Here is a 24,753-nt window from a genome sequence, read left to right on the forward strand (position 1 = left end):
CATTTACAAAATTTATTTTTCAATGCAGCCCTTGAACACAATCCTGTCTATTGTGTTATGTCTCATGGTATGTCCTTATACCATTAAGAGACAGGATATGTCAGCATATCTTTAAGAGACAGGTTCATGATGTTATCACTGTGAACTGATGTATAAAGAATAGACTCCATCTTACCCCAGGATCATTTGAAGCCTGACATGCTAATGAAAGCATGCTGCTCTGTTGTAATATAACAATCTAATACAGGTACACTTAAGTGCCTTTAAATATGATGTTTATATATAATAGCAATCTATAATAAATATTGGATTCTTCAATATCATGTTATCCATGCTCAGTTTCTTTAGTTATGAGGAATAACATAAATATTGCTGCAACATGTAAAATACCCGGCTGGAGATGAAAACCACATCATCCACCACAATCTAATTTCTTCCTCTATTACATGCAGTCAAATTCCTTATCTCTTATTTTTCTATAGTGGCTTTTCTAAAGTTTAGGGGAAGCAGTGACATTGTGAAAATGTCACTGGATAAGTTATCCAGAGGCCCAGATTCATATTCTGGGAACTTATCCCACTGATAGAATATAAATTCAATTAATAAGTCTGGAATATCAAGATAATCTTAAGAATAGTCCCATAAAACAATGATGATTCTCGTAAAAACCTACTTGGTTCACTAATGTCCCTCAGGGAAGGAAATCAGCCATCCTTACCCAGTTTGGCCTACACATGACTCCAGACCCATAGCAATGGCCTCTTAGCAGCTCCCTGACATGGCTTAGCAAGTCGCTCAGTTCAAGGGTAATTGGGGATGTGCAATAAATGCATTGGCCCCGCCAGTAGTGTCCACAACCCATGAAGGAATATCATTTATTGACAGTCAAAACTTGACAAGTCACCAACTGCACTCTCAGCCAATTTCCCAACCTTTTCAGACGTAAAGTGGAACATCAGGAGTTGTGTTTGGAGGGTGCAGGGACCAGGGCTGTTTGGGGGTGGGGGGGGTAATTATAATGAACTGATTGGTTACCACTCTGCTTTACATTTCCACAAAGGTGCAACTTCAGCCTTCTTTTCTCATACACGAAGCATTGGTGAGGTGCATGTGTTGGTTTTGAGTAGTTTAATTGTATAATTACTTCTGCTAGATGTGAATATGAAGCAAAAACACAGAAAGAAACATGTCAGAAAAACACAAAGAGGCTGTCTTTAAGAAAAGTCTAATCATAATGATTTGGAACATGGTGCCATGTAGCTTAGCAACCCACAAGGACTATCAGTATCTTAGCAACGCACAAGGACTAACAGCAATCTTAAATACCACCTTTATTTGCATTTCCAATTCTCCTCCTCTTCATGAAGGTACCACTCCTTACTGTCATAATGAATAATGACAATGAAACAGATTGCATTGGAATAACGTGGAGAAACAGATTAAAAAAAACTGCACAGAACTGTTCCCTCTTCATTTACCTCCTGTAAATTCTCCATAGTGTTGATGCCAAGTGGATATGGTATAGTGGTTATGTCAAGGCCTGGATTTGTGATCTGGAGAAACAGATTCTAATCCCACCACATCAGTGTGGGAATTTTAAACTCATTAATGAATTAAATCTGGTGACCACAACACGGCCAGATTATAATTTTCACTCATCAGTTTATTTATGCCCTTTGAAGGAAGTAATTTACTACCCTGACCTGGTCTGGCCATGTGGAACTCCAGGCCTTCAACAAAGATATTGACCTTTATCTGCCCTCTGAAATAGTGCCCTCACCACACACACTGCAGCGGTTTGGGAAAGTTGCTTGCTTGCCAAATGTTGGCCTCACAAGTAATCCCACTTCCTGTAAATGGATTTAAAAACTTTATTTTTCTGTAAGACAGTTTATGATTTTTTTTTCCACAATGAAGCAAGATTCAGCATTATCAAGGGATGAAGAGATGGGAGAGATATTTTGTTGTGTTCTTTAATACTTAGTTTGTGAAAGTCCATCGTTAATGAGTTTATACAATTAAAAGATTACTACCTGAGGTATGGCGACAAGGATTTATAATTAGGCCTGCCCCGGGGCAGAGATTAAGGACAGATTTCTATCATGACAGTGTGTCCAAACAATGTGGAGTTTTTGAAGAAATGCTAAGTTTTAATTTTTTCTGTTGACTAAGCCATTGGCGGGTTTATCCTGCATGATTGATTTCCCAAACTATCATTTTCACAGTGGGGTGCCTTTCAAGTGAGCATTTTAATGGACAGTTCCAATTAGAGTGAAATGTTCATTGATATAAAAGATTAAGCACTTAAGCGAAAGCTTGCTTCATTAGGGAATTGATATGTTGAATGTTTTTCTATCAGAGAGTTTTTGTTTAAAATTGTGTCATCAAGAGTCATACAGCATGGAAACAGACCTTTCCATGATAGAGGTTCATAAAGTTATGAGTGTCACAGATAATATGAATAGCCTAGATCTTCTCCCCACGTCAATAGACAGATTATTTTCTGTCGCCATACCTCCTGATTTATGTCCGTGTGGATAATAGGTGAGTTGGCATGGAGAAGAACAAAGAGTGGTGGGTGGGGCCGATGAGTTGGCATAAGGACTATAAGAAACCTTGAGGATGTCTCAGGGATTAGAGTTTATGAACAGCTACGGCAGATCAATAGATAGGCACAGGGTGGGGCATGGGGTATGAAGGACTATATGGAATGAGCACAGGGGAATAAGATATCAGGGATATGACAGGCCATGAGTGCGTACAGGATCATAGTTTGGCATGAAGGGTGTGGGAACTATAGGGGTTGAACAGGGAATTAGGTAGCACGGATGGTATACAAAAAGTGAGGGGATGAGGGCAGATAGGATGTTTTATGCTTTAATCTGTATTATTGAACCTGAACACAATGTGGGAGTACCCATTCAGGCTTTCTGTCTGGCTCCTGGGAATCTGAAGCCTCCTCTGCTCTTCCTGCATCACCTTTCCTGACTCACGATCCAGTCCATAACAAGATTTGGGAGCTGCCATTTTTAAAGCTTTGTGGAGTAAGGATTTCTTCTGCCTCTGTGCACCTGATCCCAGAATAAAAAATCAGGGCCTAGGTCAAAATTTACATGTTCTGAAATAAGCTGTCAATTAAATCCCACAGAAGAACTTGTACTTTTAAAGCACCTTTAACATAGTAGAACATTACAAAGTGCTTCACAGTAACATTACCAACAGAATTTAAAACTGAATCACATAAGGAAATATTCAGGAAGGTGATCAAAAGCTTGGTCAGAGAGGTAGGTTTTAAGGAGTAACTTAAAAGAAAGTGTAGTGAGGCAAGAGGCGGAGGACAATCAGTTTCAGACCAAAGTAGCTGCAGGTAATAGTAACCAATGGTGTAACAATTAAAATCAGAAATGGTCAAGAGGCCAGTTTTGGGAGAGAGCAGACCCCCGCGTGCTACCCCCACCCCCAGAGGGCTGTAGGAGATAAGGACGAGACTCTGAAGCACTTTGGAAACAGGAACGAGAATTTTAAAATTGAGGTATTGCTTAATCGGGAGGGATGTTGGGATGATGGGTGAACAGAACTTGAGGCAAAGTAGCAGACAGAAGAGTTTGGATGGCCTCAAGTTTCTAAAGGTTACAATACAGGAGGCTAACCCAGGAGTATTATTTTGTAAATATATACTGAACTTAATTAGATTAGATTTCGTTAAGTGGAAGATGTTTTTCCCTGAACAGAAGTGTACTTGGGGGATTCTGAATAGTTCAGTGGGTGAATGCATTTGTTTGCTATGGTACCTAGCTTTTCAGTCTGTCAGTGGTGCAATGTTTGATTCTGTCAACCTGCTAATTTACCCCAATCAATGGAGGCATTGCCTCTTGAGTCCACAGGTAAGGGGATGAGAGAAAAGTCCAGACAGGATTTCAGCTGCTGATAGTTTTCCAGTTGTTGGATGAGGACATCGTCAGGCTTGATTGCTGTTCTGCTACAATAAATTAAAGAGCGTATCAATACGATGGGCTTGCACAAGGAATGTGGTTAACTGGTGAGCTGTTCAAGGACAACTGGTGCCCCTGGAAACTGTACCCCAACACTTGGTGGGAAGTGAAGGGGAGGGAAGTAGCGGTGTTTGTTAATTTCTCCCATAAGAATATTAAATAGAACATTGTGCATTGTGTGTTTTGGCAAGATGCCTGTCCCACTAAAGACAGCAGAGCCAGACGTACTCACACTGTTGCCATTTCCTGTGACACACAATGGTGTCAAACCAGTTCTATGGGTGGAGGGAAAACAGAAATTCTCCAACCTGGCTAATTCCAGCCAGGAAAAGCAAAATACTTAACTATTTGCATGCAGTTGCATCCCTACTATTTATTTTGCACATTTCTTGAAATTTCCCAAAATTTTTTACTCATTACTTTACATCCAAAGTGTTGGAATAGTCATAGAGGCATAGAGATGTATAGCACGGAAACAGATCCTTCGGTCCAACTTGTCCATGCTGACCAGACATCCTAAATGAACCTAGTCCCATTTACCAGCATTTGGCCCATATCTATTTAACCTTTCCTATTCATATACCCAACCAGATGATTTTTAAATGTTGTAATCGTACCAGCCTCCACCACTTCCTCTGGTAACTCATTCCATACACACACTGCCCTCTGCATCAAAAAGTTGCCCCTTAGGTCTGTTTTAAATCTTTCCCCTCTCACCTTAAACCTGTGCCCTCTATTTTTGGACTCCCACACCCTATGAAAAAGATGTTGGCTATTCACTTTATCCATACCCCTCGTGATTTTATAAACTCCTATAAGGTCACACTCAGCCTCTGACACTCCATGGAAAATAGCCCCAGCTTATTCAGCCGCCCTCTTTAGTTCAATCCCTCCAACCCTGACAACATCCTTGTAAATCTTTTCTGAACCCTTTCAAGTTTCACAACATCCTTCCAATAGCAGGGAAGCCAGAATTACATGCAATACTCCAAAAGTGGCTGAACCAATGTCTTGTACAGCTGCAACATGACCTCCTAACTCCTATACTCAATGCACTGACCAATAAAGGCAAGTATACCAAATGCCTTCTTCACTATCCTATCTACCTGTGACTCCAATTTCAAGGAACTATAAACCTGCACTCCAAGGTTTCTTGGCTCAGCAACATGCCCCGGACCTTACCATTAAGTTCATAAGTCCTGCCCCTGATTTGCCTGTCCAAAATGCAGCACATCATAGTTATCTAAATTAAACTCCATCTGCCACCCCTCAGCATATTGGCCCACCTGACCAAGATCCCATTGTACTCTGAGGTAACCTTCTTTGCTATCCACTACACCTCCAATTTTAGTGTCATCTGCAAACTTACTAACCATACATGTTCACATTCAATTCATTTATATAAATAACAAAAAGTAGTGGACCCCAATCCTTGTGGAACACCGCTGGTCACAGTCTCCAGTCTGAAAAGCAACCCTCCTCCACCACCCTCTGTCTTCTACCTTTGAGCCAGTTCTGTATCCAAATAGCTGGTTCTCCCTGTATTCCGAGTCATCTAACCTTGCTAACTAGGCTACCACGAGGAACCTTGTCGAACACCTTACTGAAGTCCATATAGATCACATCCACCACTTTGCCTTCATCAATCCTCTTTGTTACTTCTTCTCTCTGACACTTCTTTCTGAGACTTGAGTTTTTGTTTGAGGGTTTGTTTCTGTATTGTTTTTAATCTGTGTTTACATTCATTTGATTATACACACAAAAATAAATTTATAAAGTCTTTTCACAACTCAAAGATGTGCTAAAGTGCTTTCCAGCCAATGAAGTACATTTTAAGTGTAGCAATTGTTGATATGTAAGAAATACAGTGGGCAATTTGCACACAGTAAGCTTCCACAAATAGCAATGTGAAAACAACCAGATTTTTTAAAAAAAAAGTGATGCTAGTTGAAGGGTAGTTATTGACTAGGACACAGAGGTGAACTCCTATGTTTCACTTCTTTACCCAAGAATTGTGACAAAGTGGAATTTGCTATTGCATCAGTGGTCAAATGAAAAGGTAAAGTTTCTAAACCATAGTTGCTAAACCCTACTAAACCATAGGGTTTCTTTCTTATTAGAGATAGAGAGGCAAGTAACCTGAGGGTCACCATGTCTCAAGCAAAGGAGTCTTTCATGGTATCCTCAGCTGATGTGAGAATTAAACCCACACTGTTGGCATCACTCTGCATCACAAACTAGCTATCCAGCCAACTGAACTAACTGACCTCCATGGCTGAATAATAGAGATGCATTTAAGGGGATGCTAGACAAACACTTAAGGGAGAAGGAAATAAACGGTTATAATGATAGATTTAGAAGAGGAAAAGACGGAAGGAGACAATGGCATGGGCTGAATCGTCTGGTATATCCAATGTAATTCAATGAAATATTGGTGTCTGACAGAGAAGACATGGTCACAGGTTAATGTCCTTAGGCAGGGAGCCTGCCTACTAAATACTGGCAAGATGGATCAGTCAATCATTCAGTGCTTTTCCCATTTTTGGCAGTGCTAAACTCCACAGAACCAGATACTTTTGTTCTATTACTTACTCACAGGATATGTTTCACTGGCTGGACCTGTTTATTATTCATCTCTAGTTACCTTTGTAAAGATGGTGCTAAGGTGGTGCCTTCTCAACTGCTGCAGTCCAGTTACACTTTTCTGAGGAAAGTTGTTGAGCTGAAACATTAACACTATTTCTCTGTGTCCACGGACGCTTCTGTATAGACTGAGTAATTCCTAGCATTTTCAGTTTTTATTTCAGATGCCTGGTTGCGTACTTGGAATGAAAAATGAAACTTATTCTCCCTTCACCCCAGATTCTTCCACCCATGTTGGGTAATGTTTCAGATGGCGCTATGAGCGGCAATCCTTGATATCTTAAGTCTAGCCAATAAGCATCAGCAGACTATTTGACTGTCATGGGCATCACATCAACGCCCAATGCTTACCTCATACCCACATCTAAAAATATTAGTTTACCAATCAGGAGGAAGAAGGCATCTGGGTTTGTCCCCATCACCCCTACTAAAACCAAAAGGCTTATAGGTTAACTGATACTCCATCTCCTAATAAATCAATACTGCCCACAAATTGAACCTGGGAGCTTCTTTCTGTGCAGCAAAAAAAAGATGAATAACTTGCATTTATTTGGTGCCCCTAACACAATCTTATCATTCCAAGACTTCTTAAAGGATGGTTATCCAGCACAATTTGACATTGAGCCACATAAGAAGATGTTAGTGCAAATGAAAGTGATAAGTTTAAGGACTGTTTTGAAGGAGGCAAGAGAGAGGTAGAGAGAAGGTGGTGTAGAAAGGCAATCTCAAGAGTTTAGGGCCCAGACTGCAGAAGGCATGACTACCATTGGTGGCGTGAATAAGTTCAGGTTTCATAACAGACCAGAATTACAGATTAGCTAGTTGTCACAGAGACAAGAAGCCTGTGGAATTTTATCCCACCAAGGCCATTGGAGCCTTGGGGAGATTCTACTTACATTTTTAATAAGCTTCTCTGCTTTTATGCAGACATTTGGAGCAAAGGAATTGATTGAAATTGTTTTATCACAGGAGTAATGTGTAGGTGGAGGGAGGTGGTCTGACCTATAGATCTCACTGTCATCCTGATAGATTGTCTCAGTATTTTGAAAAGGAAACCCATTAAAGTGGGTGTGTGCACTTGTGTAAAGTAACATTTATTCAAGCTTTTCCGTTGGTGTAGCAGTGGGTAGCACCTACTGTAGCACGAAGCCATCACAGGCTAATGTTTGAACCAGCTTCCAGCCTGCAGCAAAATGTATTAATCCAGAGACAGAGCCTGGTCTGATTCCAGAGTACAAAATGCTTCACTCCAGCTGCAGGACAAATCTAGTGGACATGGAAACTGGTTTGGTTGGAGAGTCTGTTGCAGCTCTAAGATGCTTTCTAGCAGGCTGCCTCCTTAATGTTTTAAGGGATTGGATGTCTCCAAACCCCAAACTTTAAAATTTATTCGTTATTGGCAAACTGAGTTCTTTATGTGGACGTACAAGAATTCTTTCAACAGGTGAAGTCTGACACACAGTCAGGCAATACAACAGAGGTCTTACTGGCTGCACTGTGAAGCTATTTGGGGGTGGGGAGGAGGTGGGTCTTCAATTGGTAGTACAGGCTTTTCAAATAATACTGTTCATAGGATATTTTGTTTTTAGAATAGGCCCTCACTTAAAGATCTCAATCTATAACCAGCACCTCAGAAAATACAACACCCTTAGTACTGCACCGGGAGTGTAAACCTCAATTATACACTCACACTTGAATCTACAGCTTCTTGACAAAGAGTGAGAGTGATATAATGGATCTTTGGACAAAACAGAACATCAAAACTGAAACGAATGGCAGTAACAAAGGATACATCATTGCCATTGATCGAAATCTACAGGTTAGCATCAGAACCCAGCTCCAGTGCTGACCAGATATATTTTTAGCCACTTAACAATTCCTCCAATTTTTCTCACTAATCTTCCAACGGAGGATTCCTAAAACTCCTTCAACCCAAGAAACCTGAGACAGCTCAGCACAGAGAACCACATCCCCTTTTAAAACAGTAGCTGTCATATTGTAGTATGTAAGTTTATTTCTCCCAGAACTTGATACGTTCATACAAGTGTCAATGAATATGTAGGTATGTGTGTGTGTGTGTAAGACAGTAGGGTGGGCAAGGTAACTAGGGTGACAATATTGTGGCTTTAAGAGGTGTACTTTGCCCTGCTTTTTTTGAAGAGAGGTTTTAAGGCTGTTTTAAAAAGTTGGAACAATAGAGGCAGCCGGAATGGGTGTGGTCGAGCTTCCACAGAACCAGTTTTTTTAGTTAGCTTTCTGCAGTTGCTGTTGGAGTCCTGAAGAGGTGGTAGCTACTTTTTCCCTCTCTCAGTTACTGCCAAAAGCTGGGGGATCTCTGCCTGCTATGGGAGTTAACATGAGACAATCTTTTTCTGAATTTGCCTTTTGCCAAGGGTTTGTTTATGGGATGTTACTATATTGGAACAGTTAATTAGTGATAGTTACTGCATCTATTGCTTTGTTAAGTTTTCCAATAGATTTAAGTTATTCCAACTCATTCTTTCTTTTAGAGATAGTAGGAACTGCCGATGCTGGAGTCTGAGATAACAAGGTGTAGAGCTGGATGAACACAGCAGGCCAGGCAGCATCACAAGAGCAGGAAAGCTGACATTTTCGGTCAGGACCCTTCTTCAGAAATAGGGGAGGGGAAGGGGGCTCTGAAATATTTTAACTGTAGTGGATGAATAAAGTATGTTTTGCTTTAAATCCAGTAGTTTGATCAATCAAATTGCATCTGAAACACAACACCTTGCATTTACCTTTGAAATAAGAAAAAGTTACGGTCTAGACTATCTTCTGAATATTTTGAGGCAGTTTGGTCTGGTTCATAATAGTAGGAAGTGATTATGGTGGCAGGTAGGAAAGGCAGTAGGGTTGGTAGAATGGTGAAGTCAGGAGAGCCAGAGGGGGAGAGGGTAGAGAGCTCAGAGGTTTGAGGTGGGGGGAGCCAGGGGGAGGCTGAAGGGTCAGTTTTCTTTTGGGGGTGGGGTGTGAATATCAAGGATGTAATTTACATAAAACTATGTCTAACTCCAGGATAACTAAATAAAAACCAAAAGAACTGTGGATGCTGTAAATCAGAAACAAAAATGGAAGTCGCTGGAAAAGCTCAGCAGGTCTGGCAGCATCTGTGAAGAGTAATCAAAGTTAATGTTTTGAGTCCAGTGACCCTTCTGCAGAACTCTGCCATTTTTTCAGTACTTTGTGATTAAACCTAGAGGGACGTATTTGTTTTTTTGTTTAAAATAGACATATTATTTCTAGAGGAAATGCTTTGAAGTGGAAGGCGACAGTTTTTTTCCAATTCGAGTGACACCTGTTCAGATTTCAATTCTTGGGCAGTGCTGAGTCCCAGGATAGCTGATGGGAGTCAACGTTCATGCCCATTTCTCTGAGCGAGGGGGTTGGTGTTGGAAAGAATGAATAATTAGGGTTCCCTGCTCTTTTATAGGGCAACCTTATGGAACAGCAGGTAATGTTGTCCTTGTCTCTGAGCCAGAAGCTCTGGGTTTGAGTCTTACACCAGGACTTGAAGGCTAGGGAAAGTGTGTTCATAACACAACCAAACAGGTGGATTATCCATCTAGCAAACCTCCTCTGAACCCTCTGCAAAGCATTTACAATTCTTTTAATCAACCTGTTAGGGCGTGTTATGACATACCTCTGGGGCAGATAAGACTTGGATCTAGGCCTCCTGGCCCAGAGGTAGGGACATTATCACTGTGCCAGAAGACCCTTAACTTGTAAATTCTTCCAATACGCCAATGGCTGGTGTTAAGAGTGAGAGTCTCCTGGTCAGTCTCCAGGTGTGGTGCTCCTCAAGCTGGAGCCTCTGCTCACCTGGTCCAGGAATAACAAGCTATGGAAACAGACAAAACACGTAGTTGTGAAAGTTGCTACAAAAAACGTAAGGCTTTATCTTTGCATTTATATTATAATAGAATTTAGCAGGACATAGACTCTTCAAGCAGTTTTTTTTCCCCCTGTGTTCATGTGTGTTCTGCTGTATTAACAAAAGATTACAGCAAAACTTCATAGAATTTTCATTCTTAGAGATAGTAGACCAGACATCATTCAGTATTTAGATAATTCTCTCAGGAAGATATTTGCTGAATTTATTGCGCTCAGTGATGACTTTTCATGTACTCCCTAGGCAGAGATTAAATACAGTGCAAGCTTATCTCTAGACTGTTCAATTAGGAACACAAGAAATAGAACAGGAGTAGGCCATGTGGCCCCTTAAGCCTGTTTCACCATTCAATAAGAAGTCGGCTCCTCTGATAGTGGAATGATCAAGAATGGGATGGCCTAGATTTAAAGTAATTGGCAAAAGGAACAAAAATGATAAGAAAAAAATGTTCACGCAATGGAGTGGTTAAGGTCTAGAATGCACTGCCTAAGTGTGTGATGGAGGTGGGTTAATTGATGCATTAAAAAGTAGCTAAAGGAAGACTGCACAGCATTATGGGGTGAAAGCAGGAGAATAGCACGAAGTGAAATGCTTGCTTTAGACAGCTGGTGCAGACAGTGTGCTCAATGGCTTCCTTCTGTGCTGTAACAATTCTGAGATTGTGGCTTCAACTCCATTTTTCTGCCTGTCCTCATAATTATTGACTCCATTGTTGCTCAATAATGTGTTGCAGCTACCAACTTCAGAAGATTCCCCTTCACAATCACAGCAGCAATACTCCAATTTCCACACTTTCATGACCTGTAGAAATTAGTCAACTTGGGTCACGTTGTGTCATTTCGTGCTGTGATTCAAATCTCACTGGGAACTAGTCTGAAACTATTCAAATGTAAGGCATATAAAAGCCTTGGGGGTGATCAGAGAAGGGATATTTTCAGGTTATTGCACTGGGATGGTTTGGAACTCTACCCCCAGAACTGATCCACATTCTAATGCATGACAGAATCTATTCCTCTAACAAATAAGTTAGAGGAACTTCAATGCTGAGCAAATCCCAGGACGCCTCTGTCCAATTGTTACCAAATAATAGGCCTTGGACTAAAGTGATATGAGAACAGGACTGACGATGCTCTGGGAATTGAACATCAATCCTCTGGACACTGCCCTGTGTAACTCTGGAGAAAAACTACAGGCTTATTCAAAATGTCTATGCAAACATATCTCTTTACCAGATATAAAATATTGAAAATGGTTAAACAGCCGTTTGCTGACAGTCAAGCATCACCCATTGGGTAATGAATCTTTCTGCTTCGCAATGGTGCAGTGCCATGATCATAGCCTTGGATCACTTAAAAAAAATAAACACTTAATTACAAAGTGTTTTTGATGCACAGCCAAAATAATGACTGAAAATGTAGATTCTGCACAGTAAAATCCATTCGCTATCTGGAAGGCCTGTATAGGTCAGGCTCAGCCTTGAGGGAGACCCTAGGTTGTCATATTCAAGGGGTGTCAAGGAAGCTTCAAAGAGGAAAACTTCAAAGGGAGAAAACTGCAAACTGAAATGTAATCTCCTGTGAGCTATCTCAGACTGGGAATATGATGGGAGAAAAGTGAGCAGTCTGGCTGAGAGAAATGTTTGTATTATCACCTTTCAAGAATACATAAGACTAGAAATCGCTAAGTTCTCTAAGAAAGCACTGTCTATCCATAAAAGGTACCACAACACTTCTAGCTAAGAGTCCTCACAAGACTTCATGGAGAAAACATCCCTGTCAGCTGGATTAGTGGAAGAAAGTTGGTTACGACTTGAGAACAGCAGAAGAAAGACATGTAGACTTTGAGAGACTAAGTTTTAATTTATTTTCTTATTATTTGCGTTTATATAAGTGGGACTTGTGTTTATTAGAACAGCATACCAGTAGAATTTAGTTCAGAGACAGAATAGTTAGTAGTTAAAGGGGAATTGTTCGGTTTGTTAGTAATTCTGTTAATTTGTCCACTGTTAGGGTTAAATAAATAAATTGTTACTTATAAAGTGAATATCAGAGATTTTATTTCATTTAACCACTCTTTAACAGATTATAAGGGTGAGGCGAGCTTCTCTGGGTGTTTTGGGTTTAATTATGAGAAGGGAGCCTCTAATCCCACCATAATAGATTGGAGGCTTGTATTTCAGTTTAATTATCACAGCAGTTTGACCTCCTCCCCGTAACACTACCAAAATCCGTGCTACCAGTATCACCCAGCATTACAGCTGCAATGTCTTATCATCTATTGTTCATGAAACTCTGAGACTGATCAATACACCTTTCTTTAAACTTTTATTTTCCTCTGGACTTGCCTCTTCTTTCTTGTGCCAAAGAATAGTCTGCATTCACCAGAAAGGACAGACGGAAGGTTGGTTTAACATGTCATTGAAAGTGAACTTCCAACAGCACAGCACCTCCCTCAGTATTGTGCTGGAGTGCTCAAATGTCTGGAGTTGAACTCTAAACCACTCAGAGGCAAGAGTGCTGGCCACTGAACCAAGGATGAAAAGGTGGAAATTACTGAGCTCCCCAATTTATATGAGCTGCTGCTTGGAACACAGTACTAAATAAAAGATATCTATATAGCTCTTTTCATGAGAATGTTCTGAAGTGATTCAGATGGAAAAGGTGGTCAAGAAGGCATACAGCATGCTTACCTTCATTGGCCAGGGCACTGAATATTAAAGTTGGAAAGTTATATTACAGCTATACAAAATTTTAGTTCGGTTACATTTGGAATATTGCATGCAGCTCTGGTCGCCACATTACCAGAAGGATGTGGATTCTTTGGAGAGGGTACAGAGAAGGTTTACTAGGATGTTGCCTGGTCTAGAGGATTTTAGTTACGAGGAGAGATTGGATAAACTCAGATTGTTTTCACTGGATAGGCAGAGGATAAGGGGGCAACTTGATTGAGGTCTATAAAATTATGACAGGCACAGATAGGATGGATAGTCAGGGGCTTTTTCCTGGAGTACAAAGGTCAACTACAAGAGGGCACAGGTTCGAGGTGAGAGGGGAAATGTATAGGGGAGAAATGCAGGGAAAGATTTTCATGGAGGGTGGTGGGTGCCTGGAACACACTGCCAGTACAGGTGGTGGAAGCAAGCATGTTAGCAACGTTTAAGGCCAATCTTGATAGATTCATGAATGGGAGATGAACAGAGGGATAGGAACAATAAGCAGCAGGTCTAAATAAGGATTAGAATCGGTGCAGGCTTGGTAGGCAGAAGTGTCTGTTCCTGTGCTATACTGAATTGTATTGTATTGATTTGCAGTTATTGGAAAAACTTTTGAAATATAATCACTGTTGTAATCTAGGGAACAGCACTGTACCTCATGCCCTTCCCTTTAATTTTCTTGTCAGTCTTGGTAAGTGGAACTCCAGGTGACACCAGACTCCAGTTCCTCATCCAAGTGGCCTTTCTACATGTGTGAACTTGGACTGTGAGGGTCAGCAGGATGCCCAGGTGAAAAATCCCTGCAACCTTGACATTGCCCTAAATCCACCAACACTCAAGAAGCTTGATACTATCCAGGACTAAGTAGCCCACTTGATTGGTGTCCCATTCACCACATTCAGCATTCTCTCTCTCCACCACTGAAGCAGAGTGCCAGCAATGTATACCATCTACACAATACAAGAAGTCACCAAGGTGCTTTTAACAGCATCTTCCAAACTTGTAACCTCCAGCACCTTGAGGGACAAGGGTAGCTGAAGCATAGGAATACCAGCAACTGCATGTTGTCTTTCATCCACATACCATCCTGAATTGGTACTGTATCACCCTTAACAGTTGCTGGGTCTAAATCCTGGAACTCCCTTCCTGACGGCAATGCGTGTAGCTACACCACATGGGCTGCAGCAGTTCAAGAAGGCACCACCACCTTCTTAAGGGAAATTACGCAAGAGCAACAAATCCTGGCTTCTCCAGCAACGCCCATATCCTGTGAAAGAATAAGTATTTTTAAGAATCACATCTGTCCACAGATGTACACTTCCCAACTGGATAATCAGTGCCTTGGATCACACATAAAGAATGACCCTGTGGGATAAGATACTACGACCAGCTGAAAAAGTCTGTTACTCTTTTCAGACCGCCTCACAAATAGTTTTTGCATGGATTCCATTTGATCTTGGGGTCAGCAATTCAATGAGATATGAATCACACACATGATATTAAAAATAAACTTTTGCTGAACACGCAGTTATTTTTGTCTACGGATACAGACCCTGGCAAACCTACGGAGCTTGTCCTTATAGAATGACTTAAACATCCTCAAGCGCAGTAAGGAAATTTGTCAGACCTGTGACACATGCGTCCTGAGAGGTTTCCTGCAGGTTGGCTTTCTTCTACCCCTCCCCCCATTCCATCAGTGAAACATTCTCCAGGTTTCCTGGCAACGGAAAAACGTGATTCAAAAGATTTCAATTGCAGTTTAACCACAGGAAACAACTGCAGCAGAGCAGGAACTAGGCACAGTCAATTACTTACACTTGCTCCAAGATGCTCCCTGTCCAAAATCCATCCGAAAATGATCCATTTTATATTCCCAATACCCACTCCTTTGCTCTGGAATCAGTTTCATTTAATAACTTTTGTACTACTGAAATGTCATTCCAGGATTTACAATGAATATCCTGCACACTGTGGGGAGTAATCCTCAAAAAAAAATCAGTGTGGCATTATAAAACAAATGATTTTGACAGTTTACTTTCTTAGTTTCTAAATAAAATACTGGAGTTGGAGTAGATTTTTGATCGGATAAGGAGGCTAGAAGTGCTATGGTCTAACCTCCGGGAAAATGTACAGAAGTTGGCAACTCCACTGTCACACAAAATTGACACTGAAGCGGAACTTTTGCAGGACTATACAGTAAAAGCTGGGGAGTGGCAGTAGATGAGTTGCTCTTGCAGAGAGAGCTGAAACAGACACAATGGGCCAAATGGCCTCCTTCTATAGTGTCACAATTGGATAAGATAACTAGTAATTTATTCAAAATTATTTAAATCATGCATCTGATTTCTATAAATAAAACTCTCCTGTCATGTTCTGAACTATTATTTCCCTTACATGATTTACGATGGAAAAATGTGCAGCCAACCTGGGAAACATTTAACCTCACATACCAAACTGCCAGAGCTGATATACTAGAAGGATAAGCCTTTTGTTTAAATAAAAAGGCATACACCATTTTCTCATCCGTTTTATTGTGCAAATGAAAGGCAGTCATAACCAATCAAAATTAAAATTTAAATTCAGAAGCTTTCAAAAAGCTACAAGGCAAAAATAAATCCATTCCAAGGCTTTGGGAAATTGTATAAATCTTTCCTTTTGTCACTGGGAAATCTAGGTGAAGCCTTAAGGATAATAGTTCAAGATAACACTCAAAATTGAAAGAAATAGAAGTTATATTAAATACTAATAGCTAAGTGTTAATGATATCGTATTTTAAAAGTCTGTGGAATATAAAGAGACCAAAGGAGGGCCACGAGAAAGAATGAGTTAGGAGATGATGTAATCAGTGTTGTTTTTACTATTGCAAAGATAGGTTTGCAAATGTGAGCATCAGAAATTTATAATGCAAGGAAACAATCCAAGGCATTACAAAAGTACATCATGCCAAGTTGGGAGATAGAAGGTCAGATGACTAAAAGCTTGGTTGAAGAGGTAGGTTTTCGAGGACAGATTTAAGGAGGAAAATGAGATGGATAAAGAGCGGCAGGGAAGAAGTTCCAGGGATTGGAATCTAGACAACTGACGGAACAGCTATCAACGGTGGAGTGGTTAGTATTTGGAATGCGCAAGAGGCCAGAATTATAGGCATGCACATATTAAAAGGGTTGCAATGAGAAGGAAAGTTGAGAGAAATAACAATATACATAAATAACAGAGGGAGGAAGATCAGGAGACATGGAGAAGAATATAAGAGTGACCTATTCTTGCTCTGAAAAATTAAGCCTTTGTGTTATCTTCCTAGAACATACTTCAAGAGTAAAAGTCAGAGACTGGTTAAATCTCTCCCTTATAAAAGCATTAATAAATTCAACTTTATTTGGGAATGTTTACTTTTTATTAGAAGATTCTAGCTTTTTTATTATGTACAAATCGCATCAGACAACTGGAATGTCATTTCTGCTGTTTACAGAGAAACTGACGACAGATTCTTCCCTCAAAATTATATTCCTGGAATATGTTAGTAAGATATGAATTCTTGACTGTTCTTCTCATTATGCATGTGAACATACTATGGAAAATTATGAAAATCTGTTCCTGCATAAAAACGCACCATTGATTTACAGGAGGAAAATTAACAGTTCTGAAATGAACACAGTGTGATTGATGGCAAGAAAATGACATTGCGGTTGTGCAAACAAGTTATTGAAAGTTTGCTGGATAACCAGAAAGTTCCACATTCAGGGTGCTGCGAGTTGACCTCAGCTACAGTATTAGAACCTGAAAAACTCCCAAAAAGCCAGTACAGTTCATTAAATATATGCAGGAATGAAGTCAGAAAAATAAAAGGCACTCTGTCAATGGTTGGCATTGAGTTGGAAGTGCTTTCATTTTTCTTTAAAATAGTGAACTTCAAGAATTCTGAATCTAAGTCAATGACAAATAATATGGAGCATTCAGGTTCAAACATTCCTGGAGAACATTTGGCATGAGCACCAAAGATCAATGTGGCCTAGGAATTCTGACCAAGTACTTTTTCCTGACAGTACTTCCTATCCTCTGATCGGGGATCCCTAATAGAATTTTTGTCTATTACCTTAACCAATCAAGCCATAGCTACTGTCTATTGATACTTAGAACTGACAGCAGTTGCCAACAGCTGTGAACCCTGGAGGCTGACTGTTTGAAAGGGCAGTTAGAGACAAGAAGATATGAAAAGCTCAGCTGGTCAAGGAGAGGATCCAGAGAAAATACCAGCCAATTTCAGCAAACTGTCTTCGCAGTAATCGTAACAGAGATTGGTATGCTGGAGTGGGGCAGCCAAACCACCATTGCTTAACATAGAGTTGATCACCAAGGCAGAAACAGTCACCTCATGAGACAGAAGGCTGCCAAGACTTCCCACATATGGCAAGTCAGTCAATATTTCCAGATAAATGCTTGAGGGCCACTTATGAGCAGCCTTCTCTTCCCCTGCATGGTTTGTTGATTAACAAGTTTGTCAGTCTCAATTCATGGAGCACTCATCTAAAATATAATTAGTAATGAGATTCAGCTCTGTTCCTACTCCTTATCCTACTGTCCAATATTATTTGCAATAAGGGGAATGGTTTCCAAGTCTCTGCAGTTTGAACTTAGGATCCTCCCCATTGGGCAATGATACGTTTGAAGGGAGCTTTAACTGTGGGTGGCATGGTGGCTCAATTGTTCGCACTGCTGCCTTACAGTGCCAGGGGCCCAGGTTCGATTCTGGCCTTGGGCGACTGTCAGTGTGGAGTTTGGACGTTCTCCCCTTGGCTGCACGGTTTTGTTCCAGTTTCCTCCTGTAGTCCAAAGCTGTGCAGATTAGATGAATTGGCCATGTTAAATTGTCCCGTAGTGTTCAGGGTTGTACAGACAAGGTGAAATAGCTATAATAATTCCGAGGTCATAGGGCAAGGGTAGGGGTCTGAGTGGGATGTTCTTCAGAGGGTTGGTGTGGACTCAGTGGACCAAATGGCCTCTTTTAGCACTGTAGGGATTCTATGAAGCTCAGCTCTCTAATAAGTCACTACTGGCACTGCAGCATGAAGCAAACCTGGGCCATGGCAAATTTTCTTAAAATGGAATGGTCGAGAAAGCTAACAATAAAACGTTTCAATAGAAATTTTCTGACTTCACAGTCTCTACTAAATGCTCTGATTAAAGACCTGAAAAGAGAATTTTCCAATTCAGTGGTGTCTTGCTTGCTGAAGCACAGTATTATCAGCTGGGGACGAAAATAAATTTAATGCACTGGAAATTGGTCCCTTCTTCATTGCTTTCATTCAAAGCTGTTTTTTGTAAAATAATGAGTTATATTCATATAGCCCCCTGAACATAAGGAACTGTCCCAAGGGACTTCACAGGAGCCTAAGAAAACAAAACATACCATTGAGATATTAGGTCAGATGACCAAAAGTTTGGTCAAAGAGACAGGCTCTAAGGGGTGAATTAAAGGAGGTAAGCAAGATGCAAGGAGGGTATTTTCAGAGCCTGGGGCCTCAGTAGCTAAAGGTACAGCCATCAGCAGTGAAATGATTAAAATAATAGTTGCACAACTGGCGAGAGCTTGAGGAGTGGAGATATCTTCAAGGGTTATGACTATGGAGATAATTACAGAAAGCAGGAATGAGCATGGAGGGATTTGAAACCAAGGATAAGAATGTTAAAAACAAGATGTTATTCAAATGGAAGCCAGCATAGGTCAGCATTAGGATCTTGTGGTGAATGACTTTCCTTAACTATGATCATTGAAGCAAGGAACAAAATGTGGTTATGACTACACTGTAACTTCAGAATAATTCAGCAAGCAGTCTCCAATCTCCATCCTATTATTTTCTGCTGGCAGTGATAAAGATCATATTTAAATATTTCAATCTCCCCACCCGGTGTATTTGGCCATATCTATGCTTGCCTGAAATATTAAACATTACTGGTTAGCAAGAGTTTTTGAGCTCAACCTAAATTGCTGGAGACCATTTAGCCATGGCACTTCATGCTGACAGCCTAATGCCGAAGGCCTATACAGTAAAAGGCAAAGTTGCTATAGTCCTAACAGACCACAGGGCAACTCCATTAGAGAGAGAGACAAGTAGTGGTGGTTTAACCCGAGGGTCATCATACCTCAAGAGAAGGGGAGGTTGCGAAAAAGACACTTTCATGGCAACCTCAGCCAGTGTGGGAGCTGAATCTGTGCTGTTGGTGCAACTCTGCATTTCAAACCAGCCATCCAGCCAACTCAGCTAATCAACCCCTACTATTATATAGTGCAGCAATTACAGGACCATATATAGTGTGTTTAGGCTGCATCAGATCACATGATTTCATTCAGAGAAGCAGTAGAGATGTTACAATTAGTCTCACTTAGTTTAAAATGGAAGGGAAGAAAGGAATGGCCTGGGGATAATAGCCTGAACTCCCACTCATTACCCAGTTTCCTCTACCGATAATTATGGGTAGAATTTAATGCTGAGAGCCCCAACGGCACACTAAAAGCCTGGGGGCAACTTCTATGCTGTCGTATGTGAGAACCCCTGTATGATTCTATGTCCATCAGGAAATTAAATGTTTGCCATCTGGGAAAACGTCCCTTTAAGGGTGATGAAACCCCCCTTCCAAGAGCTGCTGGTAAATTGAAACCCCAGTGGTTCTTCAGTCCCAGAAATATTGATGGGAGTGGTAGCCACTGCTGGAATATAACCCAGCAATGCCAGCAGTATGCAGGAAGCTTGGAAATAGAGCAGGGATGGTCAGACAAATCCTGACTAGGTGGAGTGTCCATGTGTTATTCCCGAAGGCTGAGGGGGTGAGGCATTTCAGGGAAAATGGCCTCCTGTGCTGTCCAACCAGAAGGATTCCACACTATTCAAATCGCTAAACTATTCAGAAAAAGGTGGATAGTTTTTACTGAGCCACCTTCAGATTATAGGCAGCCCACTCTCCCATGTCGGAATGCCAACATGCAGGACTCAGAGACCTCTAAGTGATCCCTATTCAACCACTTCAGGACCTGAAGTGGACTTTGAACAAAGTGGCCATCTTCAACATTCCCCACCTTTGGCTGAATTGTTGGGAGTTGAGAAGGTGATCGGCATTGCCCCTGCCATCCCTCCTAGCTCTATGCCAACCCCACCTCTAAGCTTACTCCTATGGGCCGTATGAAATTTTGCTTCATGTGTATATAGACAGCATTAAACTTGTGTCCATGTTCCCTATGATCATGATGCGAAACAAGACTATGCTCAGTCGTGATACTCTCCAATGGTGGAGCAACTTGACAACAGTCATCATTCACAATTCACAAGGAACCCTGACTTGGACAAAGTACTAGTGGACAGCAGTGCCTGCAGCAACATACCCCAGCAAGAGCCAGTGACTTTAGAAGAGATGGAGAGTGAGCTGGAAACATCAAACATGATAATAATCCTCACCTCCTCCACTCCTCAGAATTACTATGTATTAATTGGATTTGGGAGGGTTCCATTCTATTTTTGACGTGGCAGAGGGCTCAGTGGTTAGCCCTGCTGCCTCATAGTGCCAGGAACCCAGGTCCAATTCCATCCTCGGGCAACTGCCTATGTGGATTTTGCACATTTTCCTGCGTCTGTGTAGATTTCCTCCGGGTGCTCGTTTTCTCCCACAGTCCAAAGATATGCAGGTTAAGTGGACAGGGCATATTAGGTGGATTAACCATGGGAAATGCAGGGTTACAGGGATGGGGTAGAGGGCAGGTCTGGGTGGGCTGCTCTTCAGGAGGATTGGTGTAGACTCAATGGCCTGAATGTCCTGCATCCACACTGTAGGGATTCTATGTTTCAATTCATCCATGACCATTGTCTCCTGATCCTACATCTGATGGGGCCTGGTAAGGCTCAAGGAGATGCAGGGAAAAACATAAGTGAATAAGCCCTTTACTGGAGGACTTGGCAGCAATTCACTTTGAAACAGCGATCACACAGCAATAACATTGTACTGCCAAGGTGCCTTTATGCTCTCCTTCCATTCATTCACCTGACAAATTGTCTTACGAAACAATTTACCAGATGATGAAGCACCTTTAATTACATTGTAAAGCAACAGCAACTGAGCTACTAAACATAGTTTTTAACATTTTGTATTGTAGATTTTCTACAAGCCAAGATGGAGAAACTGAGGTGTTGATCAAATTTTTAAAAACCAATGGAACAGACAAACATGAGTAGAGAGCAAAAGGGGACATGCCAGAGGACAAATATACAACTGAAAGGAGTCACACAAGGTAGATGGATAAACCTTGCTTTTCCTGAATGTGGTTTTCAGATGTGGAGGTTCCAATTGCTCAAACTATCAACATTATGTCCCCCAGGTGCACACTCTTTGTGTGAGAGCCGACAAAGCAAGAGATTCAACTTGTGACTACTACCCCACCTCACGTCTTTACTCCAAAGTCACAAAGAGTGCCTGAAACGCACAAGCCTTACTAATGTAATCAAGAATGGGAACTCTGCCAAATTCTCTCTCTGGTTAAGCCTGCCCTTATACATTCTGATTATATACAACAGGGTAACTGGTGCTATCATGATCAAGGAAGAACTCAATGTTTTCAAGAGAGGAGTGGAGAGATTTGAAAACAAAGTAGTTTTAAGAAAAGAAAGCGCAATGACTGGAATTAGCAGGTTAATCACCTGAAAGAGAAAGAAGCAAACTAATATTTTAATCAAAACTAACCTTTAGTGCTGGTAAAGGAAGTCACAAAATTCCTTCAATATAACTGGCAAATGCCACCTCATTGAAGATTAATCAGTAACCCCTTGTTTCATTTGTGCATTTTATTAAATACCAAATCAGAAAGACTGTAAAAACTAAGGCATTAGTAAAGATATAAAACATTAAAAAATTCCTTTTGTTCTGTCAAAATTCTGTTTTCTGAACATTCTGTAACTGCATCAAATGTAGGACAGCTGTTCCTCCGTGGATCCTGAGGCTCTGTGGGTAGGAGCCACCTCCACATTCTCCACACATATTCACTCAAAACCTGCTGGCAATCCATCAAAGCTAAGGTTTCGGCTGCAATTTTTTGATTAGATTAATTGAAGACTTTCTTTTTTTGAAGAAACTTCTAGTTTTCTTCCTTCCTTTCAGGAAATCGTAAATTAATAATAAGTAGAGGTTCCATGAGTACAATCTGCTCCCATCTGATCAAAAAAAGGCAAAGCCTGGATGGAGAGCATCAATAAGCTATTTGTCTTTGGAAAGCTTCACAGCAGAACCAGTTCCTATTTTCACCTTATCCAAAGACAACTGTCACCAAAGCCATTAGACAACAGTTAGAAGCAGGAAGGAGGAGCAAATTACTGCAGATGCTGGAATCTGTACTGAAAACAAAATGTGGAGATCACAGCAGGTCAGGCAGCTTCCAAGGAGAGGAAGCAAGCTATCATTGAGTCTAGATGACTTTATCAGAGCTGAATTGTGGTGAGGGCACCATTTGTACAATAGTTGGGGTGGGGGGGGGGGGGGGTGAGGGCTGGGATAGAAAGTTGATAGTTCAAATTAAGTGATTGGAATGTGAGAATGCCAGACAGTCCCACTGGAGTGGGGGGGACGGGAGACATTTAGAAGCAGGAATCCTAGATACTCATGAACCCCGAGCGGCCGAGAAAGAAAGGATCAAAAGACAGAACGAAAGACAAGAAGACAGGTAGACAGATTTGTGTTTAGTAGTCCTAAAGTGCTTTCCAACCAAATAAGTACTTTGAAATGTAGTCACAGTTGTAATGTACAAGTTACAACTAAAATACTGAGGTCAACTGTACAACCATCATCAGCTCCTGGTTGGCATTAGCTAACTCAGCACCAATCAGCAGTGTGGTAATTTTGTACTTCATTGGTTAGATGAACAAACCCAGTTGGGCACTAAGCCCATATGTGGGAAAAAGGTGCTGAATACAGGTTCGAGGCAGTGGTAATTACCTAACCATCATGAATATTTCAGTCATGCAGGAATGGTGAAGGCCAGGATCCAAAGGAAAATAAATCCTGTGCAGAATGCCTAACCAAGTTTAGCAATTTTGTTGCAGGTGATTGCTTTACATTAAGTTTTGCTGCCATTCTATCATTGCAGCCTTAATATAGGCAGTTTCTGATACAATGACAGATACGATCAGTGACATGACTTAAACACACGAATGTCTTGTTTCATATTGCATATTCAGTGGATAGGTCATAAGAATAAAAGGTAAAGGAGCAGGTGTAAGCCATATTCCTCTTGACTTCGCTCCTTTGCTTATCATGATCATGGCTGATCATCTACCTTAACTTCACTTTCCTATCATCCATATTCCTCTGTTCCATTCCTCTGTTAAAAAAATGATTGATCTCAGCCTTGCATACACTCAGATTCAATTGAGCATCCACAAACGTCTATGATAGAAAATTCCAATGCCTCACATCCCTCTGAACAAAGTCACTTCTCTTCATACCAGTTCTTGAAGTTCAGCTCCTTATGCTGAAACCGTGATCTCTAGCTCTAGATGCTTCGGCTAAGGGAGATATTAAGACACTGAATGATACAGAGTGGTAAGTTTGACTAGTTAGTTTTGCATAGTCAGAGAACACACCTTCTGAAAGTTCCCTTCCAAGTTATACACCATTCTGACCTGGAATGGCAAAGTCATTCCTACATCATTGTTACTGAGTCAAAATTCTGGAACTCCCTTCCTAGCAGTGCTGTGGGTGCCTCTACACCCCAAACTGCAGGGACTCACCATCACCTTCTTCAGGGCATCTAGGGATGACCAATAAACATGACATAGCCAGTGACACCCCCATCCCATAAACAAATTTTTTAGAAAGCCAACCTCAGACCATTACCATCTATGGGTTAGGCAATGGGCAGCATGCCCAGCTCTCTCATTCTGATCATTAAACCAAGTCTCACTCCACCATGCTGTTCCTTTGTTGCATCTGGAGTTTAGAGAAGTACAGGATCAGGCTGGGCTCTAAATTTAGTCAAGCAGCTTACCATTACCTACTTTAGATTCAAAGTTACATGACACCATGTTATAGTCCAATAGGTTTATTTGAAATCACAAGCTTTCGGATCGCAGCCCCTTCATCAGGTAAAGTGACTTCTGACCTTGTCCACCCAGTCCAACACTGGCACCTACACATCATACTTTAGATTCAAGAGAGAAGGTACTCAGGAGACCTACCTGAAGGCTACTGGTCTCTAAACTATAAGACAATCCTCCAAGATTGGAACAAAATCAGATTGAGAAAAAAGGGAAGAAACAATTGGTCGGAAAACAAATAATATACAAACAGAACAAGACCGCTAAACAAAGCTGCACACTGCCAACACACAAAAGTATATGGTAAACCAAAAAAAACAAAGCATACTTCCCACAATCTGTGGTTTCATACAAGCTTGTTTCACTTCAGATGTATTTAGGTCAACATAAAGGCAATTTCTGTAATCCAGCATCCTTTACTTTGTG

The 24,753-nt window shown here is 41.0% G+C and overlaps 1 long non-coding RNA gene across 1 annotated transcript; it reads right to left on the reverse strand.

Moving 5' to 3' along the window:
• Nucleotides 1-1,428: 1,428 nt before the first annotated feature.
• Nucleotides 1,429-14,569, reverse strand: LOC125487107. The gene is made up of 3 exons (XR_007265654.1): nt 14,342-14,569; nt 10,297-10,494; nt 1,429-3,979 (listed from the first exon to the last, which is right to left on the reverse strand). It is a non-coding gene; the product is annotated as an uncharacterized LOC125487107 (long non-coding RNA).
• Between the last annotated feature and the right edge of the window lie 10,184 nt (nt 14,570-24,753).

This window comes from Rhincodon typus, chromosome 36, assembly GCF_021869965.1.
Source record: "Rhincodon typus isolate 14 chromosome 36, sRhiTyp1.1, whole genome shotgun sequence".
Lineage (NCBI taxonomy): Eukaryota > Metazoa > Chordata > Chondrichthyes > Orectolobiformes > Rhincodontidae > Rhincodon > Rhincodon typus.